Here is a 20,027-nt window from a genome sequence, read left to right on the forward strand (position 1 = left end):
ATTATATTACACTATATCACACTACATACCTCCTCTGACCCTCATCCCTGAGATACTAATCCTGCCTATTAGTAGTTATATCATATTACATTATATCACACTACATACCTCCTCTGACCCTCATCCCTGAGATACTAATCCTGCCTATTAGTAGTTATATTATATTATATTACATTATATCACACTACATACCTCCTCTGACCCTCATCCCTGAGATACTAATCCTGCCTATTAGTAGTTATATCATATTACATTATATCACACTACATACCTCCTCTGACCCTCATCCCTGAGATACTAATCCTGCCTATTAGTAGTTATATTATATTATATTACATTATATCACACTACATACCTCCTCTGACCATCATCCCTGAGATACTAATCCTGCCTATTAGTAGTTATATCACATTATATTACATTATATCACACTACATACCTCCTCTGACCCTCATCCCTGAGATACTAATCCTGCCTATTAGTAGTTATATTATATTATATTACATTATATCACACTACATACCTCCTCTGACCCTCATCCCTGAGATACTAATCCTGCCTATTAGTAGTTATATCATATTATATTACATTATATCACACTACATACCTCCTCTGACCCTCATCCCTGAGATACTAATCCTGCCTATTAGTAGTTATATTATATTATATTACATTATATCACACTACATACCTCCTCTGACCATCATCCCTGAGATACTAATCCTGCCTATTAGTAGTTATATTATATTATATTACATTATATCACACTACATACCTCCTCTGACCATCATCCCTGAGATACTAATCCTGCCTATTAGTAGTTATATTATATTATATTACATTATATCACACTGCATACCTCCTCTGACCCTCATCCCTGAGATACTAATCCTGCCTATTAGTAGTTATATCATATTATATTACATTATATCACACTACATACCTCCTCTGACCAGCATCCCTGAGACACTAATCCTGCCTATTAGTAGTTATATCACATTATATTACATTATATCACACTACATACCTCCTCTGACCCTCATCCCTGAGATACTAATCCTGCCTATTAGTAGTTATATTATATTACATTACACTATATCACACTACATACCTCCTCTGACCCTCATCCCTGAGATACTAATCCTGCCTATTAGTAGTTATATCACATTATATCACACTACATACGTCCTCTGACCCTCATCCCTGAGATACTAATCCTGCCTATTAGTAGTTATATCACATTATATCACACTACATACGTCCTCTGACCCTCATCCCTGAGATACTAATCCTGCCTATTAGTAGTTATATTATATTATATTACATTATATCACACTACATACCTCCTCTGACCCTCATCCCTGAGATACTAATCCTGCCTATTAGTAGTTATATCACATTATATTACACTATATCACACTATATACCTCCTCTGACCATCATCCCTGAGATACTAATCCTGCCTATTAGTAGTTATATTATATTACATTATATCACACTACATACCTCCTCTGACCCTCATCCCTGAGATACTAATCCTGCCTATTAGTAGTTATATTATATTATATTACACTATATCACACTACATACCTCCTCTGACCCTCATCCCTGAGATACTAATCCTGCCTATTAGTAGTTATATTATATTATATTACATTATATCACACTACATACCTCCTCTGACCATCATCCCTGAGATACTAATCCTGCCTATTAGTAGTTATATCACATTATATTACACTATATCACACTACATACCTCCTCTGACCCTCATCCCTGAGATACTAATCCTGCCTATTAGTAGTTATATCACATTATATTACACTATATCACACTACATACCTCCTCTGACCCTCATCCCTGAGATACTAATCCTGCCTATTAGTAATTATATCACATTATATTACACTATATCACACTACATACCTCCTCTGACCCTCATCCCTGAGATACTAATCCTGCCTATTAGTAGTTATATTATATTATATTACACTATATCACACTACATACCTCCTCTGACCATCATCCCTGAGATACTAATCCTGCCTATTAGTAGTTATATCATATTATATTACACTATATCACACTACATACCTCCTCTGACCCTCATCCCTGAGATACTAATCCTGCCTATTAGTAGTTATATTATATTATATTACACTATATCACACTACATACCTCCTCTGACCCTCATCCCTGAGAAACAAATCCTGCCTATTAGTAGTTATATCACATTATATTACACTATATCACACTACATACCTCCTCTGACCATCATCCCTGAGATACTAATCCTGCCTATTAGTAGTTATATTATATTATATTACACTATATCACACTACATACGTCCTCTGACCCTCATCCCTGAGATACTAATCCTGCCTATTAGTAGTTATATCACATTATATTACACTATATCACACTACATACCTCCTCTGACCCTCATCCCTGAGATACTAATCCTGCCTATTAGTAGTTATATCACATTATATTACACTATATCACACTACATACCTCCTCTGACCATCATCCCTGAGATACTAATCCTGCCTATTAGTAGTTATATCATATTATATTACATTATATCACACTACATACCTCCTCTGACCCTCATCCCTGAGATACTAATCCTGTCTATTAGTAGTTATATCACATTATATTACATTATATCACACTACATACCTCCTCTGACCAGCATCCCTGAGACACTAATCCTGCCTATTAGTAGTTATATCACATTATATTACACTATATCACACTACATACCTCCTCTGACCATCATCCCTGAGATACTAATCCTGCCTATTAGTAGTTATATTATATTATATTACACTATATCACACTACATACCTCCTCTGACCCTCATCCCTGAGATACTAATCCTGCCTATTAGTAGTTATATTATATTACATTACACTATATCACACTACATACCTCCTCTGACCCTCATCCCTGAGATACTAATCCTGCCTATTAGTAGTTATATCACATTATATTACATTATATCACACTACATACCTCCTCTGACCAGCATCCCTGAGACACTAATCCTGCCTATTAGTAGTTATATCACATTATATTACACTATATCACACTACATACCTCCTCTGACCCTCATCCCTGAGATACTAATCCTGCCTATTAGTAGTTATATCACATTATATTACATTATATCACACTACATACCTCCTCTGACCCTCATCCCTGAGATACTAATCCTGCCTATTAGTAGTTATATTACATTATATTACATTATATCACACTACATACCTCCTCTGACCCTCATCCCTGAGATACTAATCCTGCCTATTAGTAGTTATATCATATTATATTACATTATATCACACTACATACCTCCTCTGACCATCATCCCTGAGATACTAATCCTGCCTATTAGTAGTTATATTATATTACATTATATCACACTACATACCTCCTCTGACCCTCATCCCTGAGATACTAATCCTGCCTATTAGTAGTTATATTATATTATATTACATTATATCACACTACATACCTCCTCTGACCCTCATCCCTGAGATACTAATCCTGCCTATTAGTAGTTATATTATATTATATTACATTATATCACACTACATACCTGCTCTGACCATCATCCCTGAGATACTAATCCTGCCTATTAGTAGTTATATCACATTATATTACATTATATCACACTACATACCTCCTCTGACCATCATCCCTGAGATACTAATCCTGCCTATTAGTAGTTATATCACATTATATTACACTATATCACACTACATACCTCCTCTGACCCTCATCCCTGAGATACTAATCCTGCCTATTAGTAGTTATATTATATTATATTACATTATATCACACTACATACCTCCTCTGACCCTCATCCCTGAGATACTAATCCTGCCTATTAGTAGTTATATCATATTATATTACATTATATCACACTACATACCTCCTCTGACCATCATCCCTGAGATACTAATCCTGCCTATTAGTAGTTATATTATATTATATTACATTATATCACACTACATACCTCCTCTGACCCTCATCCCTGAGATACTAATCCTGCCTATTAGTAGTTATATCATATTATATTACACTATATCACACTACATACCTCCTCTGACCCTCATCCCTGAGATACTAATCCTGCCTATTAGTAGTTATATTATATTATATTACACTATATCACACTACATACCTCCTCTGACCCTCATCCCTGAGATACTAATCCTGCCTATTAGTAGTTATATTATATTACATTATATCACACTACATACCTCCTCTGACCCTCATCCCTGAGATACTAATCCTGCCTATTAGTAGTTATATTATATTATATTACATTATATCACACTACATACCTCCTCTGACCCTCATCCCTGAGATACTAATCCTGCCTATTAGTAGTTATATTATATTATATTACATTATATCACACTACATACCTGCTCTGACCATCATCCCTGAGATACTAATCCTGCCTATTAGTAGTTATATTATATTATATTACATTATATCACACTACATACCTCCTCTGACCCTCATCCCTGAGATACTAATCCTGCCTATTAGTAGTTATATCACATTATATTACACTATATCACACTACATACCTCCTCTGACCCTCATCCCTGAGATACTAATCCTGCCTATTAGTAGTTATATTATATTATATTACATTATATCACACTACATACCTCCTCTGACCCTCATCCCTGAGATACTAATCCTGCCTATTAGTAGTTATATTATATTATATTACATTATATCACACTACATACCTGCTCTGACCATCATCCCTGAGATACTAATCCTGCCTATTAGTAGTTATATTATATTATATTACATTATATCACACTACATACCTCCTCTGACCCTCATCCCTGAGATACTAATCCTGCCTATTAGTAGTTATATCACATTATATTACACTATATCACACTACATACCTCCTCTGACCCTCATCCCTGAGATACTAATCCTGCCTATTAGTAGTTATATCATATTATATTACACTATATCACACTACATACCTCCTCTGACCCTCATCCCTGAGATACTAATCCTGCCTATTAGTAGTTATATTATATTACACTATATCACACTACATACCTCCTCTGACCCTCATCCCTGAGATACTAATCCTGCCTATTAGTAGTTATATCATATTATATTACATTATATCACACTACATACCTCCTCTGACCCTCATCCCTGAGATACTAATCCTGCCTATTAGTAGTTATATTATATTATATTACACTATATCACACTACATACCTCCTCTGACCATCATCCCTGAGATACTAATCCTGCCTATTAGTAGTTATATTATATTATATTACATTATATCACACTACATACCTCCTCTGACCCTCATCCCTGAGATACTAATCCTGCCTATTAGTAGTTATATCACATTATATTACACTATATCACACTACATACCTCCTCTGACCCTCATCCCTGAGATACTAATCCTGCCTATTAGTAGTTATATTATATTATATTACATTATATCACACTACATACCTCCTCTGACCCTCATCCCTGAGATACTAATCCTGCCTATTAGTAGTTATATTATATTATATTACATTATATCACACTACATACCTGCTCTGACCATCATCCCTGAGATACTAATCCTGCCTATTAGTAGTTATATTATATTATATTACATTATATCACACTACATACCTCCTCTGACCCTCATCCCTGAGATACTAATCCTGCCTATTAGTAGTTATATCACATTATATTACACTATATCACACTACATACCTCCTCTGACCCTCATCCCTGAGATACTAATCCTGCCTATTAGTAGTTATATCATATTATATTACACTATATCACACTACATACCTCCTCTGACCCTCATCCCTGAGATACTAATCCTGCCTATTAGTAGTTATATTATATTACACTATATCACACTACATACCTCCTCTGACCCTCATCCCTGAGATACTAATCCTGCCTATTAGTAGTTATATCATATTATATTACATTATATCACACTACATACCTCCTCTGACCCTCATCCCTGAGATACTAATCCTGCCTATTAGTAGTTATATTATATTATATTACACTATATCACACTACATACCTCCTCTGACCCTCATCCCTGAGATACTAATCCTGCCTATTAGTAGTTATATTATATTACACTATATCACACTACATACCTCCTCTGACCCTCATCCCTGAGATACTAATCCTGCCTATTAGTAGTTATATCATATTATATTACATTATATCACACTACATACCTCCTCTGACCCTCATCCCTGAGATACTAATCCTGCCTATTAGTAGTTATATCATATTATATTACACTATATCACACTACATACCTCCTCTGACCATCATCCCTGAGAAACAAATCCTGCCTATTAGTAGTTATATTATATTATATTACATTATATCACACTACATACCTCCTCTGACCATCATCCCTGAGATACTAATCCTGCCTATTAGTAGTTATATTATATTATATTACATTATATCACACTACATACCTCCTCTGACCCTCATCCCTGAGATACTAATCCTGCCTATTAGTAGTTATATTATATTACATTACACTATATCACACTACATACCTCCTCTGACCATCATCCCTGAGATACTAATCCTGCCTATTAGTAGTTATATTATATTATATTACATTATATCACACTACATACCTCCTCTGACCCTCATCCCTGAGATACTAATCCTGCCTATTAGTAGTTATATCATATCATATTACATTATATCACACTACATACCTCCTCTGACCCTCATCCCTGAGATACTAATCCTGCCTATTAGTAGTTATATCATATTATATTACATTATATCACACTACATACCTCCTCTGACCCTCATCCCTGAGATACTAATCCTGCCTATTAGTAGTTATATTATATTATATTACATTATATCACACTACATACCTCCTCTGACCATCATCCCTGAGAAACAAATCCTGCCTATTAGTAATTATATCATATTATATTACATTATATCACACTACATACCTCCTCTGACCCTCATCCCTGAGATACTAATCCTGCCTATTAGTAGTTATATCATATTATATTACATTATATCACACTACATACCTCCTCTGACCCTCATCCCTGAGATACTAATCCTGCCTATTAGTAGTTATATCATATTATATTACACTATATCACACTACATACCTCCTCTGACCATCATCCCTGAGACACTAATCCTGCCTATTAGTAATTATATCATATTATATTACACTATATCACACTACATACCTCCTCTGACCCTCATCCCTGAGATACTAATCCTGCCTATTAGTAGTTATATCATATTATATTACATTATATCACACTACATACCTCCTCTGACCATCATCCCTGAGATACTAATCCTGCCTATTAGTAGTTATATCATATTATATTACACTATATCACACTACATACCTCCTCTGACCATCATCCCTGAGACACTAATCCTGCCTATTAGTAATTATATCATATTATATTACACTATATCACACTACATACCTCCTCTGACCCTCATCCCTGAGATACTAATCCTGCCTATTAGTAGTTATATCACATTATATTACACTATATCACACTACATACCTCCTCTGACCCTCATCCCTGAGATACTAATCCTGCCTATTAGTAGTTATATTATATTACATTATATCACACTACATACCTCCTCTGACCCTCATCCCTGAGATACTAATCCTGCCTATTAGTAGTTATATTATATTATATTACATTATATCACACTACATACCTCCTCTGACCCTCATCCCTGAGATACTAATCCTGCCTATTAGTAGTTATATTATATTATATTACATTATATCACACTACATACCTGCTCTGACCATCATCCCTGAGATACTAATCCTGCCTATTAGTAGTTATATTATATTATATTACATTATATCACACTACATACCTCCTCTGACCCTCATCCCTGAGATACTAATCCTGCCTATTAGTAGTTATATCACATTATATTACACTATATCACACTACATACCTCCTCTGACCCTCATCCCTGAGATACTAATCCTGCCTATTAGTAGTTATATTATATTATATTACATTATATCACACTACATACCTCCTCTGACTATCATCCCTGAGATACTAATCCTGCCTATTAGTAGTTATATTATATTATATTACATTATATCACACTACATACCTGCTCTGACCATCATCCCTGAGATACTAATCCTGCCTATTAGTAGTTATATTATATTATATTACATTATATCACACTACATACCTCATCTGACCCTCATCCCTGAGATACTAATCCTGCCTATTAGTAGTTATATCACATTATATTACACTATATCACACTACATACCTCCTCTGACCCTCATCCCTGAGATACTAATCCTGCCTATTAGTAGTTATATCATATTATATTACACTATATCACACTACATACCTCCTCTGACCCTCATCCCTGAGATACTAATCCTGCCTATTAGTAGTTATATTATATTACACTATATCACACTACATACCTCCTCTGACCATCATCCCTGAGAAACAAATCCTGCCTATTAGTAGTTATATTATATTATATTACATTATATCACACTACATACCTCCTCTGACCCTCATCCCTGAGATACTAATCCTGCCTATTAGTAGTTATATCACATTATATTACATTATATCACACTACATACCTCCTCTGACCATCATCCCTGAGATACTAATCCTGCCTATTAGTAGTTATATTATATTATATTACATTATATCACACTACATACCTCCTCTGACCCTCATCCCTGAGATACTAATCCTGCCTATTAGTAGTTATATCATATTATATTACACTATATCACACTACATACCTCCTCTGACCAGCATCCCTGAGATACTAATCCTGCCTATTAGTAGTTATATCATATTATATTACACTATATCACACTACATACCTCCTCTGACCAGCATCCCTGAGATACTAATCCTGCCTATTAGTAGTTATATCACATTATATTACATTATATCACACTACATACCTCCTCTGACCATCATCCCTGAGATACTAATCCTGCCTATTAGTAGTTATATCATATTATATTACACTATATCACACTACATACCTCCTCTGACCCTCATCCCTGAGATACTAATCCTGCCTATTAGTAGTTATATCATATTACATTATATCACACTACATACCTCCTCTGACCAGCATCCCTGAGATACTAATCCTGCCTATTAGTAGTTATATCATATTATATTACACTATATCACACTACATACCTCCTCTGACCATCATCCCTGAGAAACAAATCCTGCCTATTAGTAGTTATATCATATTATATTACATTATATCACACTACATACCTCCTCTGACCCTCATCCCTGAGATACTAATCCTGCCTATTAGTAGTTATATCACATTATATTACACTATATCACACTACATACCTCCTCTGACCATCATCCCTGAGATACTAATCCTGCCTATTAGTAGTTATATTATATTATATTACACTATATCACACTACATACCTCCTCTGACCATCATCCCTGAGATACTAATCCTGCCTATTAGTAGTTATATCACATTATATTACATTATATCACACTACATACCTCCTCTGACCCTCTTCCCTGAGATACTAATCCTGCCTATTAGTAGTTATATTATATTATATTACACTATATCACACTACATACCTCCTCTGACCATCATCCCTGAGATACTAATCCTGCCTATTAGTAGTTATATCACATTATATTACACTATATCACACTACATACCTCCTCTGACCCTCATCCCTGAGATACTAATCCTGCCTATTAGTAGTTATATCATATTATATTACATTATATCACACTACATACCTCCTCTGACCCTCATCCCTGAGATACTAATCCTGCCTATTAGTAGTTATATCATATTATATTACATTATATCACACTACATACCTCCTCTGACCATCATCCCTGAGATACTAATCCTGCCTATTAGTAGTTATATTATATTATATTACACTATATCACACTACATACCTCCTCTGACCAGCATCCCTGAGAAACAAATCCTGCCTATTAGTAGTTATATCATATTATATTACATTATATCACACTACATACCTCCTCTGACCATCATCCCTGAGATACTAATCCTGCCTATTAGTAGTTATATTATATTATATTACATTATATCACACTACATACCTCCTCTGACCATCATCCCTGAGATACTAATCCTGCCTATTAGTAGTTATATTATATTATATTACACTATATCACACTACATACCTCCTCTGACCAGCATCCCTGAGAAACAAATCCTGCCTATTAGTAGTTATATCATATTATATTACATTATATCACACTACATACCTCCTCTGACCCTCATCCCTGAGATACTAATCCTGCCTATTAGTAGTTATATCACATTATATTACACTATATCACACTACATACCTCCTTTTACCCTCATCCCTGAGATACTAATCCTGCCTATTAGTAGTTATATCATATTATATTACACTATATCACACTACATACCTCCTCTGACCCTCATCCCTGAGATACTAATCCTGCCTATTAGTAGTTATATCATATTATATTACATTATATCACACTACATACCTCCTCTGACCCTCATCCCTGAGATACTAATCCTGCCTATTAGTAGTTATATCACATTATATTACATTATATCACACTACATACCTCCTCTGACCCTCATCCCTGAGATACTAATCCTGCCTATTAGTAGTTATATCATATTATATTACATTATATCACACTACATACCTCCTCTGACCATCATCCCTGAGATACTAATCCTGCCTATTAGTAGTTATATCATATTATATTACACTATATCACACTACATACCTCCTCTGACCCTCATCCCTGAGATACTAATCCTGCCTATTAGTAGTTATATCACATTATATTACATTATATCACACTACATACCTCCTCTGACCCTCATCCCTGAGATACTAATCCTGCCTATTAGTAGTTATATCATATTATATTACATTATATCACACTACATACCTCCTCTGACCATCATCCCTGAGATACTAATCCTGCCTATTAGTAGTTATATCACATTATATTACACTATATCACACTACATACCTCCTCTGACCCTCATCCCTGAGAAACAAATCCTGCCTATTAGTAGTTATATCACATTATATTACATTATATCACACTACATACCTCCTCTGACCATCATCCCTGAGATACTAATCCTGCCTATTAGTAGTTATATCACATTATATTACACTATATCACACTACATACCTCCTCTGACCCTCATCCCTGAGATACTAATCCTGCCTATTAGTAGTTATATTATATTATATTACACTATATCACACTACATACCTCCTCTGACCCTCATCCCTGAGATACTAATCCTGCCTATTAGTAGTTATATCATATTATATTACATTATATCACACTACATACCTCCTCTGACCATCATCCCTGAGATACTAATCCTGCCTATTAGTAGTTATATCATATTATATTACACTATATCACACTACATACCTCCTCTGACCCTCATCCCTGAGATACTAATCCTGCCTATTAGTAGTTATATCATATTATATTACACTATATCACACTACATACCTCCTCTGACCCTCATACCTGAGATACTAATCCTGCCTATTAGTAGTTATATCATATTATATTACATTATATCACACTACATACCTCCTCTGACCCTCATCCCTGAGATACTAATCCTGCCTATTAGTAGTTATATCATATTATATTACATTATATCACACTACATACCTCCTCTGACCCTCATCCCTGAGATACTAATCCTGCCTATTAGTAGTTATATTATATTATATTACATTATATCACACTACATACCTCCTCTGACCCTCATCCCTGAGATACTAATCCTGCCTATTAGTAGTTATATCACATTATATTACACTATATCACACTACATACCTCCTCTGACCATCATCCCTGAGATACTAATCCTGCCTATTAGTAGTTATATTATATTATATTACACTATATCACACTACATACCTCCTCTGACCCTCATCCCTGAGATACTAATCCTGCCTATTAGTAGTTATATTATATTATATTACACTATATCACACTACATACCTCCTCTGACCCTCATCCCTGAGATACTAATCCTGCCTATTAGTAGTTATATCACATTATATTACATTATATCACACTACATACCTCCTCTGACCCTCATCCCTGAGATACTAATCCTGCCTATTAGTAGTTATATTATATTATATTACATTATATCACACTACATACCTCCTCTGACCATCATCCCTGAGATACTAATCCTGCCTATTAGTAGTTATATCATATTATATTACACTATATCACACTACATACCTCCTCTGACCATCATCCCTGAGATACTAATCCTGCCTATTAGTAGTTATATTATATTATATTACATTATATCACACTACATACCTCCTCTGACCATCATCCCTGAGATACTAATCCTGCCTATTAGTAGTTATATCATATTATATTACACTATATCACACTACATACCTCCTCTGACCCTCATCCCTGAGATACTAATCCTGCCTATTAGTAGTTATATCACATTATATTACACTATATCACACTACATACCTCCTCTGACCAGCATCCCTGAGATACTAATCCTGCCTATTAGTAGTTATATTATATTACATTATATCACACTACATACCTCCTCTGACCCTCATCCCTGAGATACTAATCCTGCCTATTAGTAGTTATATCATATTATATTACACTATATCACACTACATACCTCCTCTGACCCTCATCCCTGAGATACTAATCCTGCCTATTAGTAGTTATATCACATTATATTACACTATATCACACTACATACCTCCTCTGACCCTCATCCCTGAGATACTAATCCTGCCTATTAGTAGTTATATCATATTATATTACATTATATCACACTACATACCTCCTCTGACCCTCATCCCTGAGATACTAATCCTGCCTATTAGTAGTTATATCATATTATATTACACTATATCACACTACATACCTCCTCTGACCCTCATCCCTGAGATACTAATCCTGCCTATTAGTAGTTATATCACATTATATTACACTATATCACACTACATACCTCCTCTGACCCTCATCCCTGAGATACTAATCCTGCCTATTAGTAGTTATATCATATTATATTACACTATATCACACTACATACCTCCTCTGACCCTCATCCCTGAGATACTAATCCTGCCTATTAGTAGTTATATCACATTATATTACATTATATCACACTACATACCTCCTCTGACCATCATCCCTGAGATACTAATCCTGCCTATTAGTAGTTATATCACATTATATTACATTATATCACACTACATACCTCCTCTGACCCTCATCCCTGAGATATTAATCCTGCCTATTAGTAGTTATATTACATTATATTACATTATATCACACTACATACCTCCTCTGACCCTCATCCCTGAGATACTAATCCTGCCTATTAGTAGTTATATCATATTATATTACATTATATCACACTACATACCTCCTCTGACCATCATCCCTGAGATACTAATCCTGCCTATTAGTAGTTATATTATATTATATTACACTATATCACACTACATACCTCCTCTGACCCTCATCCCTGAGATACTAATCCTGCCTATTAGTAGTTATATCATATTATATTACACTATATCACACTACATACCTCCTCTGACCATCATCCCTGAGATACTAATCCTGCCTATTAGTAGTTATATCACATTATATTACACTATATCACACTACATACCTCCTCTGACCCTCATCCCTGAGATACTAATCCTGCCTATTAGTAGTTATATCATATTATATTACACTATATCACACTACATACCTCCTCTGACCATCATCCCTGAGATACTAATCCTGCCTATTAGTAGTTATATCATATTATATTACATTATATCACACTACATACCTCCTCTGACCCTCATCCCTGAGATACTAATCCTGCCTATTAGTAGTTATATCACATTATATTACACTATATCACACTACATACCTCCTCTGACCCTCATCCCTGAGATACTAATCCTGCCTATTAGTAGTTATATCACATTATATTACACTATATCACACTACATACCTCCTCTGACCATCATCCCTGAGATACTAATCCTGCCTATTAGTAGTTATATCACATTATATCACACTACATACCTCCTCTGACCCTCATCCCTGAGATACTAATCCTGCCTATTAGTAGTTATATCACATTATATTACATTATATCACACTACATACCTCCTCTGACCCTCATCCCTGAGATACTAATCCTGCCTATTAGTAGTTATATCACATTATATTACATTATATCACACTACATACCTCCTCTGACCCTCATCCCTGAGATACTAATCCTGCCTATTAGTAGTTATATCATATTATATTACACTATATCACACTACATACCTCCTCTGACCCTCATCCCTGAGATACTAATCCTGCCTATTAGTAGTTATATCACATTATATTACATTATATCACACTACATACCTCCTCTGACCCTCATCCCTGAGATACTAATCCTGCCTATTAGTAGTTATATCATATTATATTACATTATATCACACTACATACCTCCTCTGACCCTCATCCCTGAGAAACTAATCCTGCCTATTAGTAGTTATATTATATTACACTATATCACACTACATACCTCCTCTGACCCTCATCCCTGAGATACTAATCCTGCCTATTAGTAGTTATATCATATTATATTACATTATATCACACTACATACCTCCTCTGACCCTCATCCCTGAGATACTAATCCTGCCTATTAGTAGTTATATTATATTACATTATATCACACTACATACCTCCTCTGACCCTCATCCCTGAGATACTAATCCTGCCTATTAGTAGTTATATTATATTACACTATATCACACTACATACCTCCTCTGACCCTCATCCCTGAGATACTAATCCTGCCTATTAGTAGTTATATCATATTATATTACATTATATCACACTACATACCTCCTCTGACCCTCATCCCTGAGATACTAATCCTGCCTATTAGTAGTTATATCACATTATATTACATTATATCACACTACATACCTCCTCTGACCCTCATCCCTGAGATACTAATCCTGCCTATTAGTAGTTATATCATATTATATTACATTATATCACACTACATACCTCCTCTGACCCTCATCCCTGAGATACTAATCCTGCCTATTAGTAGTTATATCACATTATATTACATTATATCACACTACATACCTCCTCTGACCCTCATCCCTGAGATACTAATCCTGCCTATTAGTAGTTATATCACATTATATTACACTATATCACACTACATACCTCCTCTGACCCTCATCCCTGAGATACTAATCCTGCCTATTAGTAGTTATATCATATTATATTATATCACACTACATACCTCCTCTGACCCTCATCCCTGAGATACTAATCCTGCCTATTAGTAGTTATATCACATTATATTACATTATATCACACTACATACCTCCTCTGACCCTCATCCCTGAGATACTAATCCTGCCTATTAGTAGTTATATCACATTATATTACATTATATCACACTACATACCTCCTCTGACCCTCATCCCTGAGATACTAATCCTGCCTATTAGTAGTTATATCACATTATATTACACTATATCACACTACATACCTCCTCTGACCATCATCCCTGAGATACTAATCCTGCCTATTAGTAGTTATATCACATTATATTACATTATATCACACTACATACCTCCTCTGACCCTCATCCCTGAGATACTAATCCTGCCTATTAGTAGTTATATTATATTATATTACATTATATCACACTACATACCTCCTCTGACCCTCATCCCTGAGATACTAATCCTGCCTATTAGTAGTTATATTATATTATATTACACTATATCACACTACATACCTCCTCTGACCAGCATCCCTGAGATACTAATCCTGCCTATTAGTAGTTATATTATATTACACTATATCACACTACATACCTCCTCTGACCCTCATCCCTGAGATACTAATCCTGCCTATTAGTAGTTATATCATATTATATTATATCACACTACATACCTCCTCTGACCCTCATCCCTGAGATACTAATCCTGCCTATTAGTAGTTATATCACATTATATTACATTATATCACACTACATACCTCCTCTGACCCTCATCCCTGAGATACTAATCCTGCCTATTAGTAGTTATATCATATTATATTACATTATATCACACTACATACCTCCTCTGACCCTCATCCCTGAGATACTAATCCTGCCTATTAGTAGTTATATCACATTATATTACATTATATCACACTACATACCTCCTCTGACCCTCATCCCTGAGATACTAATCCTGCCTATTAGTAGTTATATCACATTATATTACACTATATCACACTACATACCTCCTCTGACCCTCATCCCTGAGATACTAATCCTGCCTATTAGTAGTTATATCATATTATATTATATCACACTACATACCTCCTCTGACCCTCATCCCTGAGATACTAATCCTGCCTATTAGTAGTTATATCACATTATATTACATTATATCACACTACATACCTCCTCTGACCCTCATCCCTGAGATACTAATCCTGCCTATTAGTAGTTATATCACATTATATTACATTATATCACACTACATACCTCCTCTGACCCTCATCCCTGAGATACTAATCCTGCCTATTAGTAGTTATATCACATTATATTACACTATATCACACTACATACCTCCTCTGACCATCATCCCTGAGATACTAATCCTGCCTATTAGTAGTTATATCACATTATATTACATTATATCACACTACATACCTCCTCTGACCCTCATCCCTGAGATACTAATCCTGCCTATTAGTAGTTATATTATATTATATTACATTATATCACACTACATACCTCCTCTGACCCTCATCCCTGAGATACTAATCCTGCCTATTAGTAGTTATATTATATTATATTACACTATATCACACTACATACCTCCTCTGACCAGCATCCCTGAGATACTAATCCTGCCTATTAGTAGTTATATTATATTACATTATATCACACTACATACCTCCTCTGACCCTCATCCCTGAGATACTAATCCTGCCTATTAGTAGTTATATCATATTATATTACATTATATCACACTACATACCTCCTCTGACCCTCATCCCTGAGATACTAATCCTGACTATTAGTAGTTATATCATATTATATTACACTATATCACACTACATACCTCCTCTGACCCTCATCCCTGAGATACTAATCCTGCCTATTAGTAGTTATATTATATTACACTATATCACACTACATACCTCCTCTGACCCTCATCCCTGAGATACTAATCCTGACTATTAGTAGTTATATCACATTATATTACACTATATCACACTACATACCTCCTCTGACCCTCATCCCTGAGATACTAATCCTGCCTATTAGTAGTTATATCATATTATATTACACTATATCACACTACATACCTCCTCTGACCATCATCCCTGAGATACTAATCCTGCCTATTAGTAGTTATATTATATTATATTACACTATATCACACTACATACCTCCTCTGACCAGCATCCCTGAGATACTAATCCTGCCTATTAGTAGTTATATTATATTATATTACACTATATCACACTACATACCTCCTCTGACCCTCATCCCTGAGAAACAAATCCTGCCTATTAGTAGTTATATTATATTATATTACATTATATCACACTACATACCTCCTCTGACCCTCATCCCTGAGATACTAATCCTGCCTATTAGTAGTTATATCATATTATATTACATTATATCACACTACATACCTCCTCTGACCCTCATCCCTGAGATACTAATCCTGCCTATTAGTAGTTATATTATATTATATTATATCACACTACATACCTCCTCTGACCCTCATCCCTGAGATACTAATCCTGCCTATTAGTAGTTATATTATATTATATTACATTATATCACACTACATACCTCCTCTGACCCTCATCCCTGAGATACTAATCCTGCCTATTAGTAGTTATATCACATTATATTACACTATATCACACTACATACCTCCTCTGACCCTCATCCCTGAGATACTAATCCTGCCTATTAGTAGTTATATCATATTATATTACATTATATCACACTACATACCTCCTCTGACCCTCATCCCTGAGATACTAATCCTGCCTATTAGTAGTTATATCACATTACATTACACTATATCACACTACATACCTCCTCTGACCCTCATCCCTGAGATACTAATCCTGCCTATTAGTAGTTATATCACATTATATTACATTATATCACACTACATACCTCCTCTGACCCTCATCCCTGAGATACTAATCCTGCCTATTAGTAGTTATATCATATTATATTACATTATATCACACTACATACCTCCTCTGACCCTCATCCCTGAGATACTAATCCTGCCTATTAGTAGTTATATTATATTATATTATATCACACTACATACCTCCTCTGACCCTCATCCCTGAGATACTAATCCTGCCTATTAGTAGTTATATTATATTATATTACATTATATCACACTACATACCTCCTCTGACCCTCATCCCTGAGATACTAATCCTGCCTATTAGTAGTTATATCACATTATATTACACTATATCACACTACATACCTCCTCTGACTCTCATCCCTGAGATACTAATCCTGCCTATTAGTAGTTATATCACATTATATTACACTATATCACACTACATACCTCCTCTGACCCTCATCCCTGAGATACTAATCCTGCCTATTAGTAGTTATATCACATTATATTACATTATATCACACTACATACCTCCTCTGACCCTCATCCCTGAGATACTAATCCTGCCTATTAGTAGTTATATCACATTATATTACACTATATCACACTACATACCTCCTCTGACCATCATCCCTGAGATACTAATCCTGCCTATTAGTAGTTATATCATATTATATTACACTATATCACACTACATACCTCCTCTGACCCTCATCCCTGAGATACTAATCCTGCCTATTAGTAGTTATATCATATTATATTACATTATATCACACTACATAACTCCTCTGACCCTCATCCCTGAGATACTAATCCTGCCTATTAGTAGTTATATTATATTATATTACATTATATCACACTACATACCTCCTCTGACCCTCATCCCTGAGATACTAATCCTGCCTATTAGTAGTTATATCACATTATATTACACTATATCACACTACATACCTCCTCTGACCATCATCCCTGAGATACTAATCCTGCCTATTAGTAGTTATATCATATTATATTACACTATATCACACTACATACCTCCTCTGACCCTCATCCCTGAGATACTAATCCTGCCTATTAGTAGTTATATCATATTATATTACATTATATCACACTACATACCTCCTCTGACCCTCATCCCTGAGATATTAATCCTGCCTATTAGTAGTTATATTATATTATATTACATTATATCACACTACATACCTCCTCTGACCCTCATCCCTGAGATACTAATCCTGCCTATTAGTAGTTATATCACATTATATTACACTATATCACACTACATACCTCCTCTGACCAGCATCCCTGAGAAACAAATCCTGCCTATTAGTAGTTATATCATATTATATTACATTATATCACACTACATACCTCCTCTGACCCTCATCCCTGAGATACTAATCCTGCCTATTAGTAGTTATATTATATTATATTACACTATATCACACTACATACCTCCTCTGACCCTCATCCCTGAGATACTAATCCTGCCTATTAGTAGTTATATCACATTATATTACATTATATCACACTACATACCTCCTCTGACCCTCATCCCTGAGATACTAATCCTGCCTATTAGTAGTTATATCACATTATATTACATTATATCACACTACATACCTCCTCTGACCCTCATCCCTGAGATACTAATCCTGCCTATTAGTAGTTATATCATATTATATTATAT

The 20,027-nt window shown here is 34.9% G+C and overlaps 1 protein-coding gene across 2 annotated transcripts in view; it reads right to left on the minus strand.

The window, feature by feature from the left end:
* Window positions 1–20,027, minus strand: part of PSME4 (proteasome activator subunit 4) — a 338,013-nt gene that overhangs the window by 174,662 nt on the left and 143,324 nt on the right. The window lies entirely within an intron of this gene.

Source organism: Hyperolius riggenbachi, chromosome 4, assembly GCF_040937935.1.
Source record: "Hyperolius riggenbachi isolate aHypRig1 chromosome 4, aHypRig1.pri, whole genome shotgun sequence".
Lineage (NCBI taxonomy): Eukaryota > Metazoa > Chordata > Amphibia > Anura > Hyperoliidae > Hyperolius > Hyperolius riggenbachi.